Here is a 24,017-nt window from a genome sequence, read left to right on the forward strand (position 1 = left end):
AAATCAAAGAGTAAATCTCAATAGAAATTAGAGAACATTTTGAATGAATGATAATGAACATACAATATTTCAAAATTTTCAGAATCAAGGAATGCTTAACATGATATTTGTAACCTTAAATGCATAGTGTAGAAAAGAAGAAAGGCTGAAAACTAATAATCAAGATTTTCACCTCAATAGGCTATGTAGGAAAAAAAACTGCAAATGTATATCAAAGGAAGTAGAAGGAATAATTATGATGAGAACAGAAATTAATTAAGTGTCCAAATGCAATAGAAACATCAACAAAGACAAAAATTACTTTTCTGACAAAAAAAAAAACAATAAAATGTGTATCACCCTAGAAATATTAATTAATGGGACAGAGAGAAAAAATATCAGTCATCAGTATATGATGTTCATATAAAGTACATACTTTATACTGAAGTCCATCAGTATAAAGAAGTCTATATCACTATAGGTCCTAAAACATGAAAAAATAATATCAGAATATAAAGAACACAAATTTAGACCAATGAATTAGGCAATTAAATTTTTTTTAGTTGTCAATGGACCTTATTTATTTATATATTTATATGTGGTGATGATAATTGAACCTAGTGCTTTTCACATGCTAGGTAAGTGCTCTATCACTGAACCACAACTCTAGCCCCGAACTAGATAATTTATATGAAGTGATAAATTGCTCAAGAAACACAACTCAATGAACAGTGTCTGCTGTAGTCTGAATGTGTCCCACCAAATTCACATGTTGAAACTAAATCACTAATATGATAGTATTAGGATGTGTGGCCATTAAGAGGTGTTTAAAACTCATGAGGACTGAGCTTTCATAAATGGGATTAGTGACCTTATAAAAAAGCTTCAGAGAGCTGACTGGCCCTTCCATATTTTCTCCCATGTAAGCATATAACATTTGTCTCTTTTTACCCTTCTGCCTTCTTCCATGTAAGGACACAGAAGCAGATGCCATATTGGAAACAGAAAGTAAGCTTCCACCAGACACCAAATCTGCCAGCACTTTGATGCTGGATTTCCCAGCATCCAGAATTGTGAGAAATAAATTTATGCTTATAAATTATCCACTCTGAGGTATTTTGTTATAGCAACAAAAATAAATGAAGACAGTGTCACAAGAAGAAATAGAAAATCTAGGTATGTATTATATAAATTGAAGAATTTATTAAGCACCTCCCCAAAGAATACCCCACGATCCAGTTGGCTGTATACATAAGTGTTTCTAGACATCTAAGGAAAACAACAACAAAACTAGTCTTCAAAATAGTTCTAGAGAACAGAAAAAGTGAATATATATGAACTCCTTTTATAAGGTCAAAATGATCTTTTTAACAAAATTTGACAAGGATTATAGAAAGGGAAATTACAGAAAAATCTCATGAGTACATATGCAAAACTCCTAAATGCAGTATTAGCAAGTGAGTCAAGATCTATGTACAAAAGACATTACAACAAAAGCCAGAGAACTTTATTCCAAGAATACAAAGCTTTACATTCTAAAATCAATAAATATATCTACAATATTAAAAGAAAAATGGGGGAAAACTTATGCTCATCTCATTAGATACAGAAAAAAAAATTTTTTTAAATACAATCTTCACTCACAATTAGAAAAAAATACTCATAGCAAACAAATAATAGAAAAGAATTCTCTTAATCTTGCAAAGTATACCTATAAAACCATTAAACACTAAACATTATGCTTAATGATGAATTATTGGAAAACTTCCTCCCTGAGATCTGGAATAAGAAAGTGTTTTCACAATTTTTACTGAATATTAAACTTAGTGTCCTAGCCAATGCAATAACACAGGGAAAAAAGTTGTAAAGAGTATATGGTAGGGGGCTAGGGATGTGGCTCAAGCGGTAGCGCGCTTGCCTGGCCTGCGTGCGGCCCGGGTTCGATCCTCAGCACCACATACAAACAAAGATGTTGTGTCCGCCGAAAACTAAAAAAAAATAAATATTAAAAAATTTAAAAAAAAAGAGTATATGGTAGGAGGCTGAGGTTGTGGCTCAGTGGTAGCGCACTTGTCTGGCATATGTGAGGTACTGGGTTTGATCCTCAGCACCACATAAAAATAAATAAATAAAATAAAGGTATTGTGTCCATCTACAATTAAAAAATATTTTTTAAAATATAGTATATGGTAGGAAAGGAAGAACCAAAACTCTTCCTATTTGTAGACAGTGTAATTGTGCACAAAGAAAATCCAAAAGAATCCACAGAAAATCAAATAGAATTACAGAACAAATTTATTGACGCTGCTGCATACAAGGTGTATGTAAAAAATCAAATTAATTTTTACAAATCAGCATCAAATAAATATGAAATGGAAGTTTTAAGGATACTATTTGGAATTGTATCAAAAAACATCAAATAATTAGGAACAAATCCAACAAAAGATGCCTAAGAGCTTTATACTGAAAACTACAAAATATTGAGAAATTCATTTTAAAAGAATTTAAAAAGTCAATGTCATGTTTATTGATTACAAGAATGAGTGTGGTACAGAAAATTTGATTGAATTTCTTCTCTCATATGCAGAAGCTAGAGCAAAATAAGGGGGGAAAGGGGAGGGGTCAGATATTAAAGATACAGGGAAGATCAGTGGAGTAGAAGAAGGAGATTGAGAGGGAGAAAGGAGGGTGGGAAAAGGGAGGAAATGTGGAATAAATTCAACAAAGTTCATTATATGCACACAACATATGTAAATATACTTCAGGGAATTCTACCTTTATGTGTATATAAAAAGCACCTACCAAAAATAAATAAATGAGTGAAATGAAGATCAGCAGAGTAGAGGAAGGAGAATAAGGAGAGGGAGGAGAGGAAGGATGTGTGAGAATGGAGACTGAAATGAAGTACATGAAATTCCATGCATGTATGCCTTTCTCAAAATGAACCCAACTACTATGTATAACTATAATGCTCTAAAAGAATCAGTATGGTAAACATGTGAATTCTCCCAAAGTTGATCCATAAATGTAATGCAATATCAGTCAAAATCTCAATAGCTTGTTTTTATTCCATTTAAAATCAAAACATTGCCAGGGGCAGTGGCACATGCCTGTAATCCCAGAAGCTCCTGAGGCTGAGGCAGGAGGCTTGTGAGGTCAAAACCAGCCTCAGAAATTTAGTGAGGCACTAACCAACTTAGTGAGACCCACTCTCTAAATGAAATACAAACTAGGGCTGGGGATGTGGTTCAGAGGTCAAGTAGCCCTGAGTTCAATCCCAGGTAACCCCCCTAAATTAGACACATTGATTCTAACTATTATATGAAAATGCAAGAAGCAAGAATATCCCAGATGATCTTGAAGAAGAAAAATATTGAAGGACTTACATTATAATATATTGAGACTTATAATAAATCTTTAGAGATTAAAAAATGTGACAGAAAGACAAATAGATTAACAAAACACTAAAGGACCGTAAACACATTCACATATATGTGGCCACCTGGTTTATGATAAAGGTGCTAGTGAACTAAAATTGGAAAAAAGAAGATAATTTTAGCAATTGGATATTCTTCTCTATATAAAACAAATGAATCTTAATACCTTACTTCACATCATACATAAATATCTATTTCAGATGTATTGTGAATATAAATTAAAATGGAATATCAATAAAACTTCTATAAAAAAGCAAAGAAGAATATTTTATGACCCCAGCAAAAATTTATTTTTTTTCCAGATGTCAGTTTTGTGGTCTTATTTAAGTACAAATAAAATGTACACATGAGCCATCTTTTCATTTTTTTCTTCACTGTACAACCTGCCATTAGGATTAATAACTCTGGTGATCAAATTGGCTGCTCTTTCCATGATGGCTTTGCTGTTCTTGAAGGGAACACTGAGCAATTGAAGCACAGTAAGATTAGTTGCACATCAGCAGCAATTCCTGTTCCTGGACATTGTGGACCAGGAACTTCCAGAAGCCACTGGAGCATGTGTTCCTTTTTCTCATTGCTCTCATAACCAATATGTAGCTGCAAAATCTGTTCCTTAAATATTCTCTGCATCAGGTTGTTAATACCTCCAGGTTTCTGCTAATTGCACTTAATTTTAACATATGGGTCTGATGGGTGCTGGATCAACTTCTTTTTTTTTCTTTTTGTACTAGGAATTTAACCTAGGGGCACAAAACCACTGAGCCACATTCCCAGCCCTATTTTGAATTTTATTTAAAGACAAGGTCTCACTGAGTTGCTTAACTCCTCACTTTTGTTGAGGGTGACTTTGAACTCAAGATCCTCCTGCCTCAGCCTCCCAAACTGCTGGAATTACAGACATATGCCACTGCGCCTGGCCCCAGCTCTTTTTTTTATCTTTTATTTAGAGACAGGGTCTCACTAAATTGTTTAAACCTCACCAAATCACTGAAGCTGGCTTTGAATTTATGATCCTCCTGCCTTAGCCTCCCGAGTCACTGAGATTATGGGTGTGGGTTACCATGCATGGCTGGATTAACTTCTTGGTCCTGTTTTTGACAAATTTGGACTTCACAAGAGGTCTGATGGCAGCCTTGATTCTGAATAGGGGATGGCTGCCACCTTCCTAGGAAGCACTGAAGAAGAGCACTGATTTCTTAGACTAAAAGGCACTAATTATAGGAGAAAAAAAGTTGACAAACTATACTGCTTTGAGGGCTGAGGCTGTAAAGGTATACAGTCCATCTACAACTATATAAAAAATTTTAAAAATTAAAAAACATACTGTACTGCTTTGAATTCAGTTAATTCTGTTAATTAAGAAAGACTACCACCAGGCATGTTGGTGCATGCCTGTAATCCCAGTGGCTCAGGAGGCTGAGACAGGAGGATCATGAGTTGAAAGCCAGCTTCAGAAACAGTGAGGTGCTAAGCAACTCAGTGAGACCCTATCTCTAAATAAAACACAAAATAGGGCTGGGGATGTGGCTCAGTGGTTGAGCGCCCCTGAGTTCAATGCCCAGTACCAAAAAGAAAAGAAAAAGAAACACTACCAAAGGAAGAAAAAGCAACTGGGAATGTAGCTCAGCATTAGAGCATTTGCCTACCATGCATGAGACCATGGGTTCAATCCCAAGTACTCCAGAGAAAGAGAGAGAGAGAGAGAGAGAGAGAGAGAGGAAATAAGAAGCAATGCACAGTCAGAAACTATATTGTAAATTACATAATTGACAAAGGCTTGCTTGTATCTAAAATATATAAAAATTCCTACAAATAATTAACAACGGGGTAGACAACCATATAGAAAAATGGGTTGGGATTTATGTGCAGAAAGACAAATAGATTAGTAGAGCATAAAAAGACCAGAACACACATGAATGCATGCACACAATTTTAAAACTTCTGTACAGAAAAGGAAACAATATTGAAGACATAGCCTATACAGTGGGAGAAAATCTTGGCTGTCTACTCTTCCAACAGAGGGTTAATAATGCAGAATACAAAAAGAATTTTTAAAAACTTAACACCAAACAATGAAACCAATCAATATTGGGCAAATGAATTGAACAGCCATCTCTCAAAAAAAAAAAAAAAGTAAGAACAGCCCTCAAGAATATGAAAAATACGTTGAACACCTTTAGCAATCAGAGAAATGCAAATAAAAATTATACTGAGCCTGGAGCAGTGGTGCAAGCCTGTAATCCCATTGGCTTGGGAGGCTGAGGCAGGAGGATTAAGAGTTCAAAGCCAGCCTCAACAAAAATGAAGTGCTAAGCAACACAGTGAGACCCTGTCCTAAATAAAAAATACAAACTAGGGCTGGGGATGTGTTTTAGTGGTTGAGTGCCCCTGAGTTCAATCCCCAGTACTGAAAAAATAATTCTACTGAGGTTTTATCTAACCCTAGTCAGAATGGCAGTCATATAGAATACAAAAACTAATAAATTCTGGTGAGGATGTGGGAAGAAAAGAGAACTTATACACTACTGGTGGAAATGTAAATTGGTATACCCCCATGGAAATCAGTATGGAGGTTCCTCAAAAAACAAAAAATAGAACTACTGAAAAACCAGCCTCTACCTCAGAGCAAAGCCTGTCCAAGGAAGGGACATAACCTTTGTCCTTGGAAAGACCCACAGAGCACTCCTAGGCACATTCCCACCCTGCTAAGTTGTTTATCTACAAATAACAGGAGAGATCTGCTGCACCAGGTGTCCCTGACTCAGTCAGGCTAGGTGGAGACCCATAGTAACCCCCTAGCAGCCACCAATTAGCATGAGACAGGGAAATACCTGGGATGCCAGATGACCCTCCCAGTAGTTTATGGTGGTTGATAACAAGTTGGGAAACCATGTAGTTCAGCACGTACACCCCTCTTGGCTTAAACCAATCAGTTCAAATGAATACCCCTTTTGTACTGACCAATCACCCCTACCCCACTGGTTCCAGCCAGTGAATGTGCTAATTATGTTTTAGAGTTGTTATTTGATTTTCCCACGGTGTGTGATGATTTGCTAAGAGATGCTAATATGTATGTGAAGTCCCTGCCTTCTCCAAAGAAATGTATAAAACTGCTGCAAACCCTGGGCTTGGGGCCTCTCAGCATCACCAGTTGCTGTGTGCACGCGGAGGACCCAGCTAGCTCGCAATAAACACCTCTTTGCTGCTTACATTGATCTTGGGTCTCTGTTTTGGGGGTCCCGAATTCAAGCATAACACTACCATATGATCCAGTTATTCTACTTGAGAGGATATATTCAAAGGAATTAAAGTCAGCATACCATAAAGATACTTGTATGTACATGTTTATTGTGGCCCAATTCACAATAGCCAAGCTATGGAATCAGCCTAGGTGCTCATCAACAGATGAATGGATAAAGAAAATGTAGTATATATACCTAATAGAGAATTATTCTGCCACAAGGAAAAATGAAATCATATCATTTCCAGGAAAATGGGTAAAACCAGAGAACATAAATTTAACTGAAATAAGACATATTCAGAAAGGCAAGTATCACATGTTTTTTTTGTGGAATCTTGGAAATCTGGGGTTGGGGGAAGATGACATGAAAGTAACAAGTAGACCAAGAGGCAGGGGATGAAGTAGGGAGGAGGGTAAGAGGAGATGAGGAGAGGGGTGGATATGATCAAAGTATGTTATATGTATGTATTAATATGCTACAATGAAATCCAATATTCTATATTGTTGAGGGCCACAGCCAAGTCAGGATGATGCATGGCAGTTTGCCAGAAGGGAGTGGTTGAGAGGTGACACCAGTGAGCCATTGAGATGGTGATGATTATGTTAAGCTGTGTATTCAGTTGTATATGGACCCCTGCTGTCTGGCAATAGGGTGGCTCCAGGAATAGGGTGGTGCCTCGGGCACCGCTACTTTGGAGTTCCCATTGAGTTCTCCCTTGGAGTAGGGTGGGCACCGCTACTTTGGAGTTCCCATTGAGTTCTCCGTCGGAGTAGGGTAGGCGCGGAGCCCAGGGGAGAGCTGAGAGAGTTCCCGGGGCTTGTGTGTGGAATGCTGGTGGAGTTCAGGCAATAAAGTTTCCTGTTTGAACATACAAGTGCTTTGTGGGGGCTCGGTGATTTGTGCCCAGCCAGACTGTGGCACTATATAATTAAAATTCACTAATAAAAACAAAGATGTGATGGGTTGAAATGTTGCACTGAATTGTATTAATATATTCAGTTAATGCATGTTAATAAAAATGAGGTAAATACATTTTAAAACTGACAGAAGTACAGGGAGAAATTAGATTGTAAGGGTCCGGCGAACGTCGGAGGAAGAGACCACCAAGTGACCAACTCATGCAATAGCAAAAGGGGTTTATTGAGGATCCAATCCAGCGCGCTGGGGCTCCGTGCTCACTCAAGAAGGGAGAGCAGCCCAGAGCCCCGGGCAGGGATTGAGCAGTGTTTAAGTACACTTTTTGGGGAGGGCGGAGGCTTTGCATACATCACAGTCTCCTTTAACAAATCCTCATGAGGCGCAGGAAAATCAAACAACAATTCTTAGACATGATTAGTACATTCATTGGCGGGAATAGGTTGGGCGGGGGTGATTGGTCACTCCTAAGCAGGGTACACATTCAAACTGATTGGTTTTGGGCCCTGAATGCCTACGTAACAAGCTACACAGGGTCCTAGGTTATTAAACAACCAGAGAGTAAGGGGATATATTTACTGGGCAGTTCCGGGTATTGTCCCAACAGCTACAGGAATTTCAGGTTTTGGGGGTAGCAGAGGAACTTAACAATACCTGGTCCTTTACTTTTTAACTCAGGCCTTGCAGCTTAGAAACTTTACAATGCCCGATCTTTTACACTTTAACTTCAATTTCTTTTACTCTTACAAGATGATTCAACAATAATAGTTGGAAACTTCAATACCCCATTTTCAATAATCTATGGAAAAGTTAGATAAAAGATAAAAAGGAAATAGAAACCTTTTTTAATATTTAATTTTTAATTTTTTTGGTACCACAGATTGAACCCATGTGAGCTTAACCACTGAGTCACATACCTGGATCCATTTTAAATTTTTTTTTTCCTGAGACAGAATCTCACTAAGTTGCTTAGGGCCTCACTAAATTGATGAGGCTGGCTTTGAACTCACAATCCTCCTGCCTCAGCCTCCCAAGCTTCTGAGATTACAGGCATACCATACTACATCAGGCTGCAAATATAAATCTTTAACACTATAAACCAACTAGATCTAACAGCAAAAAGTAGAATATACATTCTTTTCAAGTGTAGATGGAGTATTTTCTAAAATACACCATATATTGGGTGACAAAATGAGCCTCAATATATTTAAAAGGAGTTAAACCATACAAAATATGTTCTTTGCATGCAAGAAAGTGAAATTATAAATAATTAAGATAAATTGGAAAATTCACAAATATATAGAAATTAAATGACACATTTCTAAATAAATAATGGACCAAATAAGAAGTCTCAAGAGAAATTATAAAATATAAAAATTTTGGGAGGAATGAAAATGTAGATACAACATATTGAAATTTATGTGATACAGCTAAAATAGCATTTACAGGGAAATTTATAGTTATAAACACCTATGTTAAAAAGAAGATTCAGCTGGGGCTATAGTTCTTGCTTAGCATGCATGAGGTCCTGGGTTCAGTTTCCAGCACTACAAAAAATAAAAACCAAAAAGAAGACTCAAATGAATAGCATAACTTTCCACTTTAAGAAACTAGAAAAGGAGAGCAAAGAAAATCCAAAGAAAGTAGAAGGAAATAATAAAGATTAGAGTAAAAAATAATAACATAGAGAATAGAAAAAAACTAGAATGTGACCCAACTATCTCATTCCTCACTATTTATCCAAAAGAACTAAATCAGTACACTATAGTAATACTGCCACTTCAGTGTTTATAGCAGTACAATTCACAATAGCCAGTATATGGAATCAACCCTGATGTCCATCAGTAGATTATATGGATGGAACTGGAGAATATCATGCTAAATGAAATAAGCTAGACTCAGAGAAAATCAAGAACTGAATGTTTTCTCTCATGTGGAAGAGAAAAAAACCTTTTCTTATGTGGAAGCTAGAGCAAAATAGGGAGAGAGGTGGCAGCGGAGAGGATAGGATATTATAAAGAGTTAGGGAAGATCAGTGGAGTAGAAGGAGAACAAAAAGGAGGGAGAAAAGAAGGGAAAGGGATAGAAAAAAGAATATATATTTGGAAATTACCCATCAAAAATAACTGAATAAGGGAGTGAAAGGAAGATCAATAGAGGAGAGGAGAGAAAACTTGGGAAGGGAGGAGGGAAGTAGAGAGTGGATACTGAAATCAAATTCTCTGCATGTATTGTTTTGTCAAAATGAACCAAAATACTATGTATAATTATAATGCTTTAATTAAAAAAAGAAAGAATAGAGGACATCTGTGCAAATGAAATTCGACTTTTTGAGAAGATCAAGAAAATTGAAAAACATTTAGTTAGATTGGCCAAGGGGAAAAAAACCCTCAATTTAATAAAAACAAGAATGAAAAAGGACATTACTACTAGTCTCACAGATATAAAAAGGATTATAGGGCAATACTATGAACAACTATATATCAACAAATTAGATAATATAGATGAAATGGACAAATCATTAGAAAGACAAAAACTATAACTGTCTGAAATATCCTTTCAAAAGTATCAGGTTTTTAGGGGTTAGGGTACAGCTCAGTGGTAAGGTTGGTGCCTTGCACATATGACGACTTAGATATGATCCCCAATACCACAAATAAATAAAAATTAGGTTTTTTAGACTTGTAGAAATTAGTTTCCAGCTTTTGAAAAATGTCCATTCACTTGATATGTTCAGGCTACTTTAGGGAAACCAGTTGTTTGCCAATTGGATCCTTTGCATGGATAAATTCATCATATAGGTTTGTTTATATCTGGAATGTTCATTGTTTTTAAAGACTACAGAGTACATTGAATGTCATCATAAGTTAACTCTATCCTAGAGAAAAATGATTTTAAAATATAGTACTTGAAATTGTGAAATCAATCTGGATTTCAATTAAGTTAGGGTTTTAGTTTTAGTAAAAAAAAAAAAATTGAGCAAGTCCTATTTAACTTGACTGCCCTTTTCTGTTGACATTTTATTTTGGGTTCTAAAACTGTCTGATTTCCAAAATTTACATTTTCACTGTCTGCTGAATATGCAAATAGATGAGCAAAGTTTAGTTGTACTTGGACAAGATATCAACAATCATTTTTGTCTCATAATTTTTGTAATTTCATTATGATTTTCATAAAAATCAAGATGATTTGAAACTTACTCTTCAAATCAATGTACCTAAAATATAGGAGAAAGAGTGATTTGATACACCACTTAATATACTGTAGAAAGTATGACTTGGTAAGATCTAACAGAATCAGCTCTACACACAAGAGGCCAACACATGTTGAATCAAAATTTCCCCTTCTGTTCACTCACTGGACATGTTAGTTGTAAATTCTCAATCAGGAAATGCAACTTTATTTGATTTCATAGAGCAGGAAAGGTAATTATACAAAAATGTATATTTGTTCATGTGGCATGCCTAGGCTATCAATTTCTTTCTTTCTTTCTTTCTTTCTTTCTTTCTTTCTTTCTTTCTTTCTTTCTGTGCTGGGGATTGAATCCAGGGCCTTGTGCATGTGAGGCAGGCATTCTACCAACTGAACTATGTCCCCAGCCCACCAATTTCAAATGAATAGTCGTTGGTTTTGTTTTTTGTTTTGTAAAACCAAAGGTTTTCAATTGATTTATAAGTATTTCTCAGTCTCATCTTGGAATTGTGAAATTTGGTTTCTGTATGTTCTTGCATATCTCCCCCCACCATAACAGGTCCAAAATTGTTTTCTACTTATTGTAGAAAACAGTTATATTGTATTTTGGTTTTTTACCTCTCTACTTCAGTTGTATGTATCCTTCCAACTGTTATTAAAATAACATGGCCATTTTCCTTTCTCTTTGTGGTGATATCTGGGTCAAGCTGGAGTTGGTATGGTAATCATTCTCTTTTCCTTTATCTGAACATTTAAAACACATGGTCATTATATTCATAATGTTAAGAAGTAAGGTAGCACTATCTCTAAACCAATCATAATAGTTAATCCACAATCAAAGTCAAAGACCAAATTAAAGCCCATGATTATGAAGCACTTAAGTTGCATGTTCAAATTGCAACTTGGATGACCCACTACTGTGAATAGCAAATCATGGTAACTGACATAAGTGGTCAGAGTTGAAAACATGGCAATGACCATGGATAATCTATACCACATCTGCTTAACCATTGCTTTCAGCTTCTATTTCAGGGGACACAATTTGGATTTGGTAAATAAAACTTGAGTGCCTATTGCTGAAAAATGCAGGACTTTCAGCACTAAAAGTGGCCTAGTACCAAAGAAGTTAGGATGATTGGTCATCCTATCCATTCAGTGCTCTATCCAGAGGATAAATTTTTGACAGTTTTGTTCAAATTTAAGGTTGCTTTTGGAGGAGAAGATTAGTTAACTTTCTAAATTTCTCATTTCAGAAATGAATCTGATACTATGCATATTAAATATCATTTATGATGCACCTTTCTGACTCACCAAAATTTAAACCCATGACAATAGGGGGTTTATGTTTTCTTCACTTCTGTACTCCCTATTCTTGACACATAATAGGCATTCAATAAATATTTTTGATGAATAAATGAATTAATGCCTCCTGCAGGAGTGTGGAAACAGATTGGAAATATTACTTGGATAGTCTAGGTAGTAAGCTAGTGGAGTGGTCCAGATTAGTGATGGTAGAGGTGCCGGAGATAATGAAACATGGATTTATTCCAGGGACAGCTAGGAAGCAAAATTCCCATGATTAATGATGGAGGAGAGATGAGCCGGGAGAGGGAAGTAGAAGGTCTTAACCTGCAGAACTGGATGGACAAAGGTGCTCTTCAGTACGAAAATAGTAGAATAGTACCAGGCTTATAGGGAGAAGATCATGAATTCTCTTTCTTATTGTTTGAGATGCCGTTGAGATGACTAAGCAATTTTAAATTAGCAGTAGCAAAAAAAAAAAAAAAAAAAGTTGGATATCTGATCCTAGAATTCAAAGGAGAGATGTTAGCTAGAGAGATATTGGCTGGAGAGATAAATGTATGTGTCATCAGTCTCAGTAGGTGGTAAATAAAGTGATGGTTATTGATGATTACCAAGGAAGAAAGAGAAGGGCATAAGATTACGCTGAAACTGTTATGATGCACACACTTAATCATTCAAATTAGTGAAATTACTTGATTATAAACCAGAGCCTAAGCTAGAATTTTAAATCACAAATATTTTAAAGATTTTGAAACATAATAATTAGAAGAGATTTCCAGGTATTCTTCAATTTTTCCTTAGGAAAAATTTTCTCATTTTTAGAGATGAGGCATGTTTCACAGCAGAATTGAGTGTCCATTGGTTGCTTTGTTTTGGTTTTTTTTTTTTGGTTGTTGTTGTTGTTGTTTTTTTTTTTTTTTTTTTTTTTTTTTGGTTAAGGGTAATTATGGAGGGGAATAGTTCTAATTTTTTAGATATTTATTAAATTCTCCTGTGTACTCAGCACTGTGCTAGGTGCTATGAAGAATATGAGATATATATCATGAAGTGACTTTCCAAGTTCAAAATGAAGTGATAGAAATTAGATTAGAATCCAGGGCTTCTGATATCTAGTCGAAGTAAGTGCACTGCTTTTTTTCACTAAATCGATCATCCACTTGAAAAATATTTCTTGAGTTCCTATTATATAAAGGCACTGTTACAGGCACTTGTGATAAATCTTCTGCTTTTTCATAGGCATTCACTTCTGGTGACTAATAGCATTCACATTGTCCTTCATATTTAGTAAGCAGAGTTTACAGACAGTTGGGTGTGGCTTACAGCTGGATCATCCACTTTCAATTTATAATCATTTCTTCTCTTAGTGCCTGAAGGAAAAGGAAATAAGTGGTGGATTAACATATGAAGCAATTAGAGAATAATATAGTAGGCATATAATTAAATGCTAAATTGCATTGCCTGAGTGTAAGTGCAACAAGGATCCAAGACCCACAGTACAAGATAGCAAGCTTAGATAGGGAAAAGTCTTCCAAAGTAGTAACCATCCCATGTTTATGCGAGAAAGTTCAGCAAACATTTGTTGGGCAGGTACTGTGCTAGGTGCTAATGATATAAAAAATAAGATGTGGATTCCTCTCCCCAAGAGCTCACTGTCTAGAAGAAGAGACAGAATGAAGTATATATAATTTCAATCTAATATGGTAAATAATGAGATATAGGTCTGGCCAGGATGGTATAGAAACAAAGAGAGAGCTTTACCCAAAAGGATAAGGGAAGACTAATGTGAAATTCAAGGCCAACACCTGAACTGAATATTGAAAGTTGCTAGATCTTACATAGTCCAAAAAAGTTGTAAAGCACAGTTTTAAGAAGTAAGAAGAGCATGAATAAAGAAACAAAGGCCTTTTGTCTACTCCACTTGTCAGAAAAACTGGTGACAAATAAGTACTCGCTAAGTGGAATAAGATAAAAACTACTCCATATCACTGACAATATATAAAGCTAGTTCTTGCAGCTAATATTTATAGAGGTCTATGGGCCAGGTACTGTGTTAAATCTTTTATCTGGATTATCTCACACCATCCTCATAAATATCCTTGAGAAAGATACTCCCATCATCCTCAGTTTACAGACGAGGAAATTGAGACACTGAGAATTTGGTCTGAAACTAGGGTTTGTGCACAGGTCATTTGGTTCCTTGCCTCCCAGACTAGATTATGTTATTGTGAATATTAGCTCCCCACAAAATTTTATCCATTTATAATCTCTTTAGCATTTTATCTTATAATACTTGAGGGTACTATAGATGTGTCTGATCATATTATTTAACCAATGGCCAAAATAGCTCCCCCCAAAAAACAAAACTCCAAAAATGCTCAAGATCACCAGGGACAATGGCAAAGCCAGTTATTAATATGTGTCCTCACTAAAGTATGTCTAGGTATGACGTTAATATGAATGAGGTCACAAATAATCCAATGTAAGTGATGAGATGCCAAAGTTATAATTTTGTTTTTACTTTTTACACCTTAATAACTATAAGTCATTGGATCTCAAACTTTTGTGTACTGTGTACCACAGTCTTACCTAGCAAAATTTGTTATACATACAGTTACTGGGCCCCATTTTATATCTGTATTAAAACCTCTGGGGTAAAGGCTTGGGCTGTTTCATTGTTAACAAATTACTACTTGGGTCTGGTGGCACATGCCTATAGTGCCTATTACTCTGGAGGCTGAGGCAGGAAGATCACAAGAGCGTATCCAGCTTGGGCAATTTAGTGAGATTCTGTCTCAAAATACAATTAAAAGGGCTAGGGATAGCCGGGTGCAGTAATGCATGTCTATAATCACAGTGGCTTGGGAGACTAAAGAAGGAGGATCATGAGTTCCAAGTCAGCCTCAGCAATGGCAAGGCACTAAACAACTCAGTGAGACCCTGTCTCTAAATGCAAAATAGGGCTGGGGATGTGGCTCAGTGGTGGAGTGCCCCTGAATCAAATCCCCAGTACCACCCCTTAAAAAAATGGGCTAGAGACAGTGTAGGTTAGTGATAGTGTGCTCATGCATGATGCCCTGGGTTCAATCCCCAGTAATATCAAATTAAGATAAATTCCTGAAATTATTCAATCCCATTAAAGTTCCACTTTTACCCATTCTTCATTACATTCTCTTCCCCATTCTCCATGGCAAAAAGTTCTAGGGGCTGGGGATAGAGCACTGAATATGATAAAACCAAGCTCCTACCCTAGTAACACTTCTTTCCAGTCAGGAGACAGATTAAAAACACAAACAAATAAATAAGAGGTGGTACAATATTGTATTTAAGAGCCTGGACCCTGCAGATAAAACAAATTTTGTAGACTTGAAACATGGTTCTTCCTTATGCTAACTGTCTAACCTTAGGCAAGTTACTTAATTGCTCAACAATTTCTTCCTCTGTAAAATGGAACTAAGAACATTCCCTCACAATCCCCTCAGGGCTGTTGTAAGGATCTGACAAGGTAAAATACTTTCAAAGAATCTAACGAGATAATGTACAAAAAAGTAGTGTGGTACAGTTATTGTCCGCAGTCAGAGTTAACTCATAATTTTGCAAGCATCAACACTATGAGGTTTATTTACTTTTCTAATATTGTCAGTCGATATATCAAATTAAGTTCAGTTTCTCTCTTTATTCAACATTGAACAGACAATGTTTTTTTAAAAATGTTTATTTTTTAGTTGTAGTTAGACACAATATCTTTGTTTTATTTATTTATATATGGTGCTGAGGATTGAACCCAGGGCCTCACACGTGCTAGGCGAGTGCTCTACCGCTGAGCCACAACCCCAGCCCCAAACAGACAATGTTTTAGGGATGTCCATGGCTCTCTAAATCATTCCTCTGCCTGTAATCCCAGTGGCTGGGAAGGCTGAGGAAGGAGAATCCGAGTTCAAAGGTAGCCACAGGGGAGAAAAAAGTGAGTCTTGGCAATTTGGTGAGGCCCTAAACAACTTAGCGAGACTCTATTTCTAAATAAAAAATATTTTAAAAAAGGGCTGGGGATGTGGCATGTGCCTCAGTGCCTCAAGCTTCAATTCCCAGTAACCCACCCCCCACCCCGCAAAAAAATAAATAAAAATCATTCCTCTGCTAGAGAGGCTTGTTTCCTGGGTAGCCGCTATACATACACAAGCTCAAATTGCCAAACATAGAAAAGATTACAACAACAAGGTCTACTGAGACTCCTATCTCCTCGATTAGGTACCTGAGTAGTTCCATAGGCTGGACAGAATTAGGAATGTTAAAGCCTCACCAATATTCAGTGAAAGTTTAAAAATAAACAACCAAAACTAAGGAGAACAACAGAGGGAGTCAAATGATGAGAGCCAACTCTGGTTGTGAGATCAACTAGATAACATGAAATAGAGATACATACAAATAACAGTTCATATTTGTTAGGGCAAAAGCATTCACATACATCATTTTCTGTTTTCATTCCCCATAACAACCTTGGGCAATATTATTATTATTTGACTGAAGTGTAAATTAAGGCTCAAAATACTCAAAAGAATAGCCCCAGGTTACTCTGCTAGTTAGTGTTAGGGGATAGAGCAACAATATTCCCAACAATTTAAAACCAGTCCTTTTTCTTATGCTACATTTCACACAAATAGCATTTTTGTTCACAAAAATATTTAAAATACTAATCCATCCACTTTAAAAATGAAAAGTAGAAAATAGAAGTTGTGTTCATTATACAAAATGCAAGTAGATTTTAATTCTGTTTAAATTTTCTATTTTATTTAAAGTTTTATTTAAATTAAATCAAAAAAGAAGTAACACTTCTTTTTGACTTGTCATTGTTGCAATTTTACATTTGTTTATGTGATTATTTGGTCTCCCCTGCTACACCAAAATAAATCATATCCATTTTTACCTAACCCATAGTAGGAGATCAATATATATTCCATGAATGAATGGTTGATCCACTGGTATTGATTGTAGTCAGAAGGTCATAGGCATGTAGGTGAATTTAGCCTTTGGTTTAGGCAGAAGTAGTAAAAATGCTAGGGGTAACCTATACAAAGATACCGAAAATAGCTGGGCACTGTGGCACACACCTGTAATCCCGGTGGCTCTGGAGGCTGAGACAGGAGGATCACAAGTTCAAAGCCAGCCTCAGCAAAAGCAAGGTACTAAACAACTCAGTAAGATCCTGTCTCTAAATTAAAAAAAAAATACAAAATACGGCTGGGGATGTGGTTCAGTGGGCAAGTACCCCTGAGTTCAATCCCCAGTATCAAAAGAAAAAAAAAAACTGAAAATGGGTAAAGGAGTTACTCCTTAGTTGCCAGAGAGGTTGAATTTGCTTGTGCTGGATTTAGTAATTTAAGGTCAAGGATAGGTCTGAACTAAACAGAAAAAATGCAGTAACTAAGCAGATGTTTATAGGGTAGAGAAAGCCAAGAGATTGTGTCGATTTTCAAAAAGAAAAAAAGAAGGACAATTTCTTAACTGTGAGTTTCTTTTCTGTGGTCTTCAATAGATCTGCTGCAAGAATATCTGGGTAGTTTAAGGAGACAGATTCCTGGACCCCAGGAAGGGATGCCAGGACAGGATGAAAAAAATGTATTTTTGACAAACTCCCTAGGTAATATTCACTTCCAAGTTTTAGGAACTTCTGGGCCTGGAGCAACAGACTAGCAGAGGGTATAATGCATGAGGAAAAATCTGCATTATATTATAAAACGAGAAAAAGAAGGAAAACCTACAAGGAACCAAAATAGTCAGAAAATCAGAGTCAAGTCACTGTTGTTATGATCCCAGAGGAAAGTTTAAGACCAAGTAGGTAGCCAAAATTGTTAAATGTACCAGAGATATTAAGAATGAAGATTGAGAGAGCCAGGTGCGCTGAATCCCCTTAGCTTGGGAGGCTGAGGCAGGAGGATTGCAAGTTCAAAGCCAGCCTCAACAACCTAGCAAGGCACTAAGTAACTCACTGATACTCTGTCTCTAAATAAAATATAAAAAGGGCTGGGGATGTGGCTCAGTGGTTAATACTCTCCTGGGTTCAATCCCTGGTACCAAAAAAAAAGAAGATGGAGAAAAGCTTTTGAATATCGTAAGATCCAATGTGGTATGTATGTATGTATGTATGTACCCCAGGTGTTGAGAGCCACAGCCCCGTCAGAATGATGCCTGGCATTTGCCAGAGGGAATGGTTGAAAGTGAAAGTGACACCAGTGAACCATTGAGATGATGATTTGAGTTAATCTATATATAATTGCTGTGATGCTGGATTGATTGTATTGTATATTTGACCTTTACTGTCGGGCAATAGGGCGGCTCTTGCTGCCACCGGCGCCCACTACTTTGGAGTTCTCCCCAGGGTTGGGGAGATTGGACAGAGCCCGGTGGAGGGGGTGTGTTCCCGTGTGGTGTGTGCAGTGCCAATGAGAGTTGGGGAATAAAGAGTTGCTGTTTGAATCTACAAGGCTTTGTGGCGGCTCGGTTATTTGTGCCCAGCCAGACTGCGGCACCCAGGAAGGGATTTATTTATTTATTTTTATGTCAGCGTTTTTGCTGCTGTGAGTAAAAGACCTGACAAGAACCATTAGAGGGGCTGAGGTTGTGGCTCAGTGGTAGAGCACTCATCTAGTGCGTGTAAGGCCCTGGGTTCAATCATCAGCACCACATAAAAATAAATAAATAAAAACAAAGGTATTGTGTTCAACTACAACTTTAAAAAAAGAACCATTTTACAGGAGGAATAGCTTATTTGGGAGCTCATGGTTTCAGAAGTCTCAGTCCATAGACAGCTGACTCCATTTCTTGAGGCTCTGGGTGAGGCAGAAACTCATTGTGGAAGAGTGTGGCAGAGGAAAGGGGTTCAAGACATGATGATCAGGAAACCAAGAGCAGCACCAATCACCAGAGACAGAAGATATACCCCAAAAGCAAGCCCTCCAATGACCCAGCTTCTCCAGCCACACCCTATCTGCCTTTAGTTATCACTGAGTCAATCCCTATCAAGGGATCAATTCACTAAATAGGTTAAGGCTCTCATAACCCAATCATTTCACCTCTGAATGTTCTTGCACTGTATCGCACATGAACTTTTGGGGGTCACCTCACATCTGAACCATAACATTCCACCCCAGTCCCCAAAAGTTCATGCTCATCTTCCAATGCAAAATACATTTAGTCCATTTCCAAAAGTCCCTCTAGTCTCAACAGTTTCAAGATTGCCCAAAAATCCAAGTCCAGAATCTTCACTGAGATTCAAGGCAAACTCTAAAATGTGAGCCCCTGTAAAAATCAAAAGCAAGTTACATATGTCCAATATATAAAGGTACAGAATAAATATTACCATTCATAAAAATAGGGGGATAAAAAGAAGAGATGGGACCAAAACAAGACTGAAACCCAGCTGGGCAAACAAGTCCTGTAGTTTCATATCTGGCATCTGGAGCACATGGCATTGTGATGTTCTCTCCAAAAGGCTTGTGTGGCTCTCTCTATCTTATTTGTCAGTTGCAACCTACATGGCTTTTCCATTGATTTGTCTCTCCTCAGTTCCTGCAGTTTTCCTGGGATGATGCCCCATGTTACTGGCATTTCTTACTCTTGGGGGTTTCCACTGCAGCTTCAGCTTCCTCCTCACATCTCCGTGTATCACTGCTGGCAGGGACTCAGACCCTGCTGCACTTTGCCTGGCCTCCAAGGTTTTCCTTTGAAATCTTGGTGGAAGCCTACATGACCCCCTAAGTCCAGCATCCTGCAATCCTGCAGAACCAGCACCACATGATTGATGCCTAGGTGTGCCACCATCTGGAGCAGTAGCCAAGCCTCCAGGGATGCTGGCTACAGCAGTGTGTGAGAGCCTGGGTAGCTGAGCATATTGAAAAAGCTTCCTGCAAGCAGGATGCCCCACTGTTTTCTTCTCAAAGGAGCCTGAGATGTGGCTGGTTTTGCCAATTCCTGGGATGTCCTCAAGCCATCTTTCTTACTTTCTCTGGGAAAAGTCTTTAGCATTTCTTTAGTGGCACTAATGTTTTTAACAACTGCAACTTCCTTAGCCCCAGATTTACACCTGACTTTCAAGTCCAAATCTTTCTGTTCTGCTTTCTCTCCCAAATGTAACAATTAAATTGGCTAAAAACCACCAGCAATATTCAATGCTATTCTGCCTAGAAATTTCTTTCAACAGATTAAGAAGTCCATAACTTTCAAAATCAGCCTCACAGAAAGTCTCAGGACATGGGCAAAATGCAGACAACTTCTTAGCCAGAATGTAACATGAATGGCTTCTAGTCCAAATTCCAATAGAGTCCTCCTTCTCTGAAACCTCATGAGCCCCTTCACTGTGCACAATCCTATAGGCATTCTAGTCTTCTGAGCTCACACCAGAATTGTCCATTAAGCTCCAATCTAAAGCTTTTCCAGCTTGCATTGCTAAACTTTCCAAAATTCTTCCCACAAATTCCAAAAAACTTCAAAAGCTTCTGAACCACATGGTCAGGTTAGTCACAGCAATGACCCCACTTCTCAGTACCAATTTCTACTTTAGTCAGCATTTTCACTGCTGTGACTAAAAGACCTGGCAAGAACAATTTTAGAGGAGGAAAAGTTTATTTGGGTCTCATGGTTTCAGAGATCTCAGTACACAGAAGCAGACTCCATTCCTTAGGGCTGGAGGTCATGTAGAACATTATGGTGGAAGGATGTAGTGAAGGGAAGGGCTCGCATAATGATCAGGAAGAAAGGGAGACTCCATTCATCAGATACAAAAGATATACTCCAAAGGCATGCCCCCAATGACCCACCTCTTCTAGCCATACCCTACCTGTACCTGCCTTCAGTTACCACTCAGTTAATCCCTATCAGGGGATTAATTCACTAATTGGGTAAAGGCTGTCATAACCCAATCATTTCATTTCTGAATGTTCTTGCATTGTCTCACATATGAGCTTCTAGGGGACACCAAATATCTAAACTATAATAGTGGCCTTTCAGAATGTTTTTAGTAGAGTCATGATGACAGAATTCAGATTTTGGGGGTCCCTGACCATCCTTTAGGATCCAAAATGAAACAAAGCCTGAAACCCCATGAGCTCAAAGGTTTGGGTTACCCCCCAGATCTCTGTATTTTTCTTTCATCTTTTTGTGTTACCCCCAGATCTGTACAGAGTCAATCAATCCTTGGGGTGGACAGAGCCCATAAATCCTTGAGGTATGTATATCTATTACAGCAATTCATCTATTGTACTGAAATTCTTTTTACCTATTTTTCTTCCTCATTTAGACTGAGAATTCCTTGAAGTGAGGAGCTGTGTCTTTTCTCTATTTTAATCTCTTTTCTTTTTCAGCTTTACTGATATATCAGTGATAAGTAGAAACTGTATATATTTAAGTTGTACAACTTGATGTTTTGATAAGTAGCCCTATCTTCCTTTTCAAATCTCCAGAGTCTGGCATAATACCTGGCATATAGGAGATATCTGTTAATGTCTGGTGAATGAATGACCAGAGAGCAATTGGAGGCAAAGGGCACAGTGTAGCAGTGAAAGTAGATGAATCCTATGTTTGAAGGCAAATGAGAGTATAGCAATTGATGCTGTTGGATCAGGGAGTAGGTAGGAAATCAGTTCTTTCAGAGCATGGAATAGATGCAATTAAAAACACAGCTTTAGATTTAGAAAGAAGAATGACAGCTCTTTCTCTGAGTCTTGGAGGAAGCATGAGCGGGTGGGGGTACAAGATGAAGCAGCTTAGCTCAGATGGCCCTTTTCCCTTTTAACTTAAAGTTAAGGCCTTTGCTGAGAATGAGGTACAAAAAGTGAAATCTAGAGCCTGAAGAAAAAGACTACAAGAATATTGGTTGAAGTGTACTGGTGAATCGATAAAAGATGAATAGATCCCCTGCTGCATTCCTGGGCATTAAAAGCATGTTATCACAATCAGACTTCTGTCTGTAGCCCATGAACTAGCAGGTTGCATCTGTAACTCATGCTGATTGGGAATGGTTACCATACCTGAGGCCTGAAAGTAATTGAAGTCACTGATCTGTTCCTCTCCTGAATTCTCTGCACTTTTCTTTCACCTCTCAGTTTAAGACACTCACTGCAGTGAATCTACTATTGTAGATATTTGTCTCTTTCTTGCTAGACTGTAAATAGTTGAAAACAAGGGCCATAATTTATTCACTTTTGTGCTGTACCTTAGCATAGTGCTTTGTACATAATAAACAGAAGATTCTGTATCAGGCACACACCTCTAATATAGCATTTATCGCATCATACTGTATTTGTTTTCTTGTCCGGCTCCCCTTTAACACCATGAATTCAAGGGCAGGGAAAGTTATATTGGTTTATATCTCCTTTGTGTTTAGAGCTTAGTTTTGCAAATGTTTGTTGAATCCAATATTATCAAAATGAATGCAGAGATGAAAGAATGAATAAAGATAGAAAAATGTGGAGATCTGGGGATAACCCCAAAAGATGACACACTGCACAGGCTCTGCATTTTTCTTGCTTACATAATCACCTGTCTCACCCTGACATCAGTAAGCCTGTAAAGCTGGTGGGAAATGATGCCGGGGACCTGTTTTCACATACACTGCAAATGTTTGGAATACACATTCCAGATCTTCTTATCAAATCTGGTCACTCCCTTTACAGTACAGAGTTTAGGTAAAAGGGCTAAGGGTTCCTTGCAGTTAAATAACTGCTTTGTCCACCTTTATTGTGTACCTATTTGAATGGAATCAATGTTGCCCCACTATGGTCACTGTTTTCTTGTAGATTACAATTTAAGGTTGATATTGCAGAGAAAAATAAAAAGATTGGGGAAGCAATGTAGAAACAGCATTGAATAAAAACTGGAAATCCACATTCACTGCAGGAAAAACAGCTAACTTGAAGGGAATCTTTAAATGTTCACTGGTTAGAGCTCCCCCACCCCACTTTTTTTTTTTTAATAAGACTGGCTTGCAGTCTGTGAGGCCAATATAAAATAACAAAAGCTGGACCCTTATTTAGGTCATATTATGTGCCCAGGCATTACTCTAAGTGTTAGTCTATGTTAACTAATTTCTCACAATCACCTTTTGAGATAGATACCAGTATGATCTCCATTTCGGACAAGATGAATCTGAGGGACAGAGAGGTAATAATATAACATGATCAAGGTCACAAAGCTTCAAGTAACAGGAGCTGAGAGTCAAACCCAAACAGTCTGACTGCTATACACCTAAAAGGAAAGCACTGGTTTAGGTGTTTGGTTTACCTGTGTGGGTTATAAAGAAAAAAACATTTATCTTTTCTGATTATGGTGATCCCAGTATTTATATAGAGACTGTTAATGACAGGGATGCCAAATCGTGCTTTAGTCGCATTCTCTCATCCTTCCTCACAATAAGCCCCTCAGGTACTATTTTATCCCCATTTTAAAGACAAAAAAAAAAAAAAAAAAAAAGATTTAAGGTTCAGAAGTTAAAATGATTCGCCCAAGGACTGAAATGCAAGCAGGCAGACTCCCTACGAGCTTCTCAGTCTTTCCTGGCGGTAAAATGATGCGAACAGAGGACCTCAAAGGGATGCCACGAGAGTACAATGAAATAATGGATGTGAAAAGGCCTCGGTGAACAAGTGCAAGGGATAAGGCCTACCCACTTGAATCTCTTGTTGAAAACCGGTTACATAGGGCCCCTGTCCAACAGTTTCTAGTCCCAACCCTGCCCCTTCTTCGCCCAACACACAGTGATATCTTTGAATCTCTTTCTCTATCTCCTCAGATCCTGCCCCTAAACACTTGGCGGAGCGGCAGAGCGGAGAATAGAAGGTACGCGCGCGAGCAGGAGGTGGAGCCTGCCACCCAGATCCGTACAGGGGGTGCCCTGGCACATGCGCCATGGCCCTGTGGCTTCAGTTGCCCCGTCTCTGCAACCAATCAGGACCCGCGG

The 24,017-nt window shown here is 37.7% G+C and overlaps 1 pseudogene; it reads right to left on the reverse strand.

Annotated features, from left to right (window-relative positions):
* Nucleotides 1–3,735: 3,735 nt before the first annotated feature.
* LOC143638686 (large ribosomal subunit protein eL32 pseudogene) lies at nt 3,736–23,967 on the reverse strand (annotated as a pseudogene).
* Between the last annotated feature and the right edge of the window lie 50 nt (nt 23,968–24,017).

This window comes from Callospermophilus lateralis, chromosome X (genome assembly GCF_048772815.1).
Source record: "Callospermophilus lateralis isolate mCalLat2 chromosome X, mCalLat2.hap1, whole genome shotgun sequence".
NCBI classification, from domain to species: Eukaryota; Metazoa; Chordata; class Mammalia; order Rodentia; family Sciuridae; genus Callospermophilus; species Callospermophilus lateralis.